This window comes from Carya illinoinensis, chromosome 16, assembly GCF_018687715.1.
Source record: "Carya illinoinensis cultivar Pawnee chromosome 16, C.illinoinensisPawnee_v1, whole genome shotgun sequence".
Taxonomy (NCBI): domain Eukaryota; kingdom Viridiplantae; phylum Streptophyta; class Magnoliopsida; order Fagales; family Juglandaceae; genus Carya; species Carya illinoinensis.
Genome location: NC_056767.1, coordinates 29,715,258 through 29,722,049, shown reverse-complemented (window position 1 = coordinate 29,722,049; position 6,792 = coordinate 29,715,258). Strand labels below are relative to the sequence as shown.

The 6,792-nt window shown below is 35.7% G+C and overlaps 1 long non-coding RNA gene across 1 annotated transcript; it reads left to right on the top strand.

Moving 5' to 3' along the window:
- The first annotated feature begins 567 nt into the window (after positions 1 to 567).
- On the top strand, positions 568 to 5,831 carry LOC122299341. The gene is made up of 4 exons (XR_006239670.1): positions 568 to 2,257; positions 2,413 to 2,625; positions 2,754 to 2,824; positions 3,546 to 5,831. It is a non-coding gene; the product is annotated as an uncharacterized LOC122299341 (long non-coding RNA).
- Positions 5,832 to 6,792: the final 961 nt, after the last annotated feature.

The following is a 6,792-nucleotide window of genomic DNA, read 5'->3' as shown; positions in this document are numbered from 1 at the left end:
TGTTTGAATGTAATATGAATATATTTGAACATAACTGTTACATTCGATTTTATAGAAATAACTTAGACATACATAACAACAACAACAAAATGTGGCACAAAAACGTAAACATCTATGTAACGTCTCAAATTCTCACATATGGACATGTGAAAATCGAGACGTCGGGATGATGACACCATCACTCACTCCAATGCCTCAATTTCTACATATCTGCACGTAGGAATTGGGGAAATTGCAATCTACATCGAAACATGATCTCTATCTTTACACTCAAATAGAATATAAATCATTACAAATTGTTTATCACATTCGAACATTAAGCAGATTGATGAATAGAATATCGTTACAAAAAATATTTTTAGTAAGAGTTGAATAGTAAATTCAATAACGAAGTGACACAAAATCTAATTGGTGATGAGTGAAAAGATTTTATTCTAAAGAGTGTCACTGTTTTTCATGCGATGGTTTCATATGTCACAAAAATGTAATCCGACATATACGGTGCCATATTTAGGAAAGAAAAGGGTAATTAACGAAGAAAGCAACCAATGAGGCATATTAAGAAAGGAGACATTTGTCGCAGTCCTAGCCTATAAATTAACCAGCAACCATCGAACAAAGGGACCCTCAACAAGTGAGGATCCGACGGTCCGAACGGCTCTATAGAGGAGGTCAAATCAGGAGCCGTTAAATTATTTAGTCTAAAAAGTCCATCACCGTCTCAGCTACCTCCACGTAGCCCATCTTCATTGAACAACCAATCGCCGCTCCACTTAAACAGCTTTTGTCTCTCGATCGCTCTCTGTTATAGTGTGCCGTGCGGAACTCACTTTGTCCTTTCGTTGATGAAGCGCACACATGGGGTTGCAAAGGCAAAATCACTTCGATGATCTCTCTCCATTGCTTTTGCTGCTCCTCTTTGTTTTTTTAGTTTCCCACCTTCTCTTTTTTCTGTGGCTCAGGCGGTTAAACTCAGGTGGGGAAGAAGCCGAGGGTTTGGAAGGGTTTGTGTGTGTGGAGGGAACAAAGAGATAGATAATGAGAAGAAAGATCTGGGAAATATAGGGTCCCCAGGGTTTGTTTTGGGTCGTTGGGTGATTGGAAAATCCTAAATCTTGTTGATCAGTTGGGTATAAACTCGTAAAGGATAAATTGGTATGTGTGTTTTTGAGTGCTGGTGTGTTACCTCTGCCAAACAAATGGGTGTATATGAGGTTTCTTTTAGATCTGACTTACAGTGATGAGTATCTATATATCATCTTCAGTGTGAAATCTAGTTTTTTTGGTGATTCTTTTGGATTTTTCTGTGTAAAAACAGCGAATAAATCTAAAGAGGAACATGGAAGAGAGTCAAGAAACTGACAGAAGAGAGTGAGCACACGCTGCCAGCAATCGTATGAGTGCATACCTTTGCGAGTGCGTGCTCACTTCTCTTTCTGTCAGCTTCCCATTTTAACCGTGTCTTCCTCTTTCTTTTCTCCTCCGTTCTTCTTCTTTGTAAGTGTTTGTCTTTCTCCGTGTATTTCACTTTCGCCCAAAAAAAGTTTCCTTGCAACTGACTTTTCTTATATATGTTCATCTGGGTGTTTCTCATTCTTTCTATTCCAGAAGCCCCTCCCCCCATTCTCTTTAAGAAAAAAAGGGCACAAATGGACAAAAGGCAAGAGAGTTGGGGCACCCGGAAATGGCACAGAGAGTAGGCGTCCCTCGACACATCATGCTGTATATTCCCTCTTATCCTTACGCTCTCGTCCCTCTCTCTCGCTGATGTGTTACTATTTTTAATGCCTGTGTGTATATTGTGGTTTTATAAATTTGACAAGTGGAAGAATGTTGGCATGAAGTTCTATCAGAAGGAAGTTGCAGACAGAACCGACCTATCTATTGTAGCCCATTCTTATCCACATTCTGCTGCTACATTGTTTGTCTTTTATTTCTTTTAGTCGGTTGTACTCTTTCATTCCTATCACCCTGCATCAAATATTTTATTATTATCATTGTTATTAGCGTTGTTAATTGTGATTGAGCTGGAAAGCGTGACTTTTGATGGTACTCTTTGGGAGAGAGGACGACGGATGATCTCGAAGGTACGACTGGTTACTGTTCTTGTTTTAACGGAAAACCTTATAGTGGATCAGCCTTACTCACGATTCACGTTATTTGCTTGGTTTCATCAAACCCTGGTGTTTTGCACTTTCTTCTTCTCCTCCTCCTCTCACTGGTCGACCATGCAAGGCAAAGGGCATGTTTGGTTGAGGTACTACTCTTTTAATCGGGCTCTGATTTTGGGTTTTTTTGATTTCCTACTATCCCTAATTCTCAACCCCAAAAAACGCATGCTTCCGGTCATAAAAACCTCCGCAATTTCTTGGTTATCGATCTTTTTGGTGATTTTATTTGCTACTAACGCAGGTTTCGACCATCATTTCGCCTTGGTCTAATATAAAATCGTAGCTTTGGACTTATTGATTCGTATAAGAGGTGTTTTTTGGAAGTGGGTCTGTGCAGACACTGCTAAATATCGAAAAAAAAATGATCTTCCGGAGTTTGGGCGGAGATGCACCTTTCCCCGTATCAGGAATAAAGCCTTCGAAGAGGGGATTTGCTTTATGGCAACAGCTAAGCGTAATTTCCTGTATTTTATTTTATCAGCTCAAGTTTATTTCGAATAAGATATTTCTTCATCACTTAGGTACGCGGCTTCCACTATTTAAAGTTATATTGACGTTTGAGGTCTTAATTATTTATTGCAGCTCTTGTTAATGATCTCTCTCGGTGTTGGGGGCAAACTGCAGCTTCCGTCTGTATTAGGTTAATCACTCAGGTAATTAAACAACTTTTCTAGTCCTCCTGATTTTATGTGTTTAGTTCTTTATTGTTGTTATTTATGTTTTGTCATTGACTCATGTTTTATATTTTCCGGGATCCAGATTGATTTATGGGGTAATATTTGAATAGGTTGGATTCGTGTCTAAATGACATATGAGCTCTCTTAATTATTAAATTTTTTCCCTCATATAGAGAATGGCTTAAGAGTTTCTTTATACTTTGTTTGTAGAAAGGTCATGGTAGTGAGTGATTAATCAAAGTTCAAAGGAGGCACTGCCTACCTTGTTTCCACCCTAGCTTGTTTATGGAAATAATTATAAAATATCACCAATCTCTTTGATCATCTTCCCAATCTAACTCACGAAAGAAGAATAGACTGTCTCTACTGATTATTAACAGTTGGATGGTTTAACCGAGGGAGGGAATAGAAATGATGATTTTTGGATAGTCTTCATGTTGTTTTGGGCATTTCTTTTACAGCTATATATATATATATATATCTGATCTAAGAGTATGTGGTAAAAGAACTCATGTCAGAAATTTATATATATTCGAGTGATCATGGTTTAAATGTCTGGTTTTTAGTTTACAACATCTTTAAATGCTTGGTTTTTACTTGAAATAAAATTTACATCCAATCATATATAGCTTAAACGTTTTTCGTTTAAGTAATTTTCTTTAACATATTCCATTGTACGATACTGATGATGTAACAGTACTTGAGAAACGAAATTTCATCCCAAAGCAATGATCAGTGCTTATCAAACATGAAAGTGGTTAAAGCAACACGTACTGATGGTTATGAACCACTTTCTGGTTCTGCTTCATGTGCTGTGTCGAGGAATTACGTTGACAATTAAAACTTAACTGGACCCGGGAATGAATTGACTCGTGCATGTATTGCCGGTCTTATATATTTCATTGGTCATTGGTCAGGCCCTTGCTTATTATTAGTATTATTATCTTTCAGCATCCTTAAGAAATGTCAATTCTTGTCCATTGACCTAGTCATCTGTCAACATCTGCTGCGTGTACAAATGTTTACGATAATCAATGTATCAATTTCATATCTTCAAGCGTTTTTGTAGAAAACGACATCCTTTTTTTTTTTTTTTTTTCCTCCCTAATTATATATTGTTCTTAAATTAAGACCTGTACATCCTTGTTACGTGTGTTATCCATGAATTAATTCGCTGTACACCAGTAACACAACTATTTACCTTGGGGTATTTTGGCATGCGTGGGATATCAATACATGCATGATGATTTGGTTCGACCTTGGAAATCTCTGAACAATTATTGTACCTTTGTATATTTTTATTTTCAACTTTCAAAAACTAAGAACTACTATATATAAATGATAATCTTTTATGTCTTTTAGGGGAAGATGTAGGATACTTAATTAATTTTTTGAAAGGATTTGATAAGCAGGAACTAGCTAGCTAGGAAGTAGTATTGCTACTTGTGTAAATCTGTTATCATGATTTCATACCATTTCAATAGATCGCCATGGATTCAATGTTGGATCATCATGAACTATAAGTGATGGGATTGAAATGTAATATTTATTTGCTTGAGTGAGAAAATTTATGATATAATTTTCAGTTCCTTTTAAGTTTTGAATCTAAATTTAATTGGTTGATCAACATGACTTTCGACCATGCACATGTGATCTACTAGTAGTTATATGTTCAAAATTTGAAAACATGCATCATCGCAAGGAATGGGCCTTTTTAACTAGTGTCAAATGATCAGAACAAAATCAGTCAGTTATATGTAGAATAGAAATTACTTATTGAAGTACACAATATGATAAATTATGAGAATTACAAATATATATAATTTCCCAGTATTGAAGTGAGAACGATAACTACCCCGTGGGCAGTCGTTGATCGGTTGTAATGTTCAAGTCTTGTGTAGTTGAGTTTAGTAGTACTTTTACTATTTATATGTAAGCTATTAGATGTAAAATGGAATCAAGCAATTAGCAGCTTACTGCATAGTACCTTGGGGGCCTAAGGTATATAAATGTCTATGATTCTATATTGTTGTATATATAAGGCTTATATATAATTGGGACCAAGCACCCTTATATAAGGTATATATTGCACCATTGATTTGTTGTTAATAATGCTATACATAATGCCTAGCTACCTTTGTATATTTATTTTTTTGAAAAGTACATGTATTCTAAAATTAGGCCAAGGTATGTGGATGATTCAAAACAAGGATTAGGCTAGCCATCTGAGAGCAATTCTATTAATCCTAAAGATTGAAAACACATGTTTGCATCCCAAGGCAAGCCTACTCAATATTAATTGGGTTAGGTCATCTAATTCTGAGATGTAGTCAAGGCGGGCCAAGGGTTGAGTAGGATTAGTCTTGGATTGATTATCAAAAAAGCGGATTCACGTTGGTTTAGATGAGGTGACATGAATTTAAAAAAAAAATAATAATTGGGGTAAGCTGAATTAATATGTTACATATATAGGCCGTTGCACATGGTTTTTGCTAATTACACAATGTCAATGATAAAAAAAAATATGATTCAGTTCTAATTGACTCCTAACAAAAATCAATGCTTGATACCTAACATAGGGCATGCAATCACTGCATGTGATCGAGCTGGTGAGTGTCATAAAAGGCCGGCCTGGTGATGGTGCTACATGCCAAGGCTATGAACATGGCCTAAAGGCTGGAGGAAACCAGCTTTGTTGAGTTGACTGAGGCTGCTGCCACCATGAATGCTGTACATGTGAAGGGGACGAATTAATGACCAGGAATTAGAGTTAGAGCAGCTTATGAGGTTTAAAGTTGATGCTTGAAACCTGACATAGGGCTTGGACTATATATTTTGCTTGGACAACCCCATTACCTTGGGAGTACTGCTTATGATCGAATTGTTCATGATGCTGACACAAGAAAGGAATATTGAACAACTGATCTTAGTCTCGAGTAATCATTGTAGTGAAATATCAAGTGAGTGTTGTATGTTCATCTGATGTTATTTTACTCCACGCATGCAGAGCCAACCTAAGAATTATTTACTAGAGCTTAAAGCTGGTCTTGGTTGTTATAATTTAGGGATGAAAACATTTTTTAGTCGTTTGATATTGACATGTATGACATGGTATGAATGTACCATATTCGAGTTGTCCTGATTGTTGGTTTGTCCAACTAGTGCTCCTAAACCAAAACTCAAATCAAGTTGCCTATTATTTTGGATTGGTCAAGTTCACACACTAGTAGTATTGTCTATGAGCTAGGTCTTTTCATACAAATATATCCAAAATGAAAATCAGTCGTGTGATTTGGGTACAAGTCATTTTGAATAATTATATTTTAATTGCTAGAGAGACAGACCATGCATTCTCGTTTGGGGCCTTTTTAAGGTTGAGAGAATTTGTAATTCCTAGAATCTCAACTTTATCATGCTGTCTTTTTTTCTTTTCTTTTCTTTTTTTATAATTAATAAGAGAATTTTATTCCAAGTAAAGCATAGCCCAAAAATTTTATAATGCTGTCTAAATTGTTGGATCAGTTAGAATGTCTAATGGACAGATTTTTTTTTTTTACTATGATAAGCTCAAATTAATATTCTGATGGCCAACATGGAGAGTAATGGGATTATCATGTTTAGATGTAAGATTTTTGTGATAATTTTGGAAACTCAAGTAAATTAAGGGGAAGTTTTAAAGATGCGTTTTGTGAAAGTGTTGGGGCTTGTTAAAAATATGTTCAAATCAACTGTGTGATTGTGTATTAAATTTCATTAGTTTCTTATAAGTCTGATGGTTATTGGAGGACTGTTTTTCTCCAATAAACAATTGGGTTGTCCCGAAGCGCTTCTCAAATTTTTATTAGATGTTTCTTTAGGTTTGTTAAAGTTGTTTTGGCTTTTATTTGTTACGAAAGTCAAACTAAGATGTTTTGATAAATGGGATTATTTGGGTGCAAAGTTGG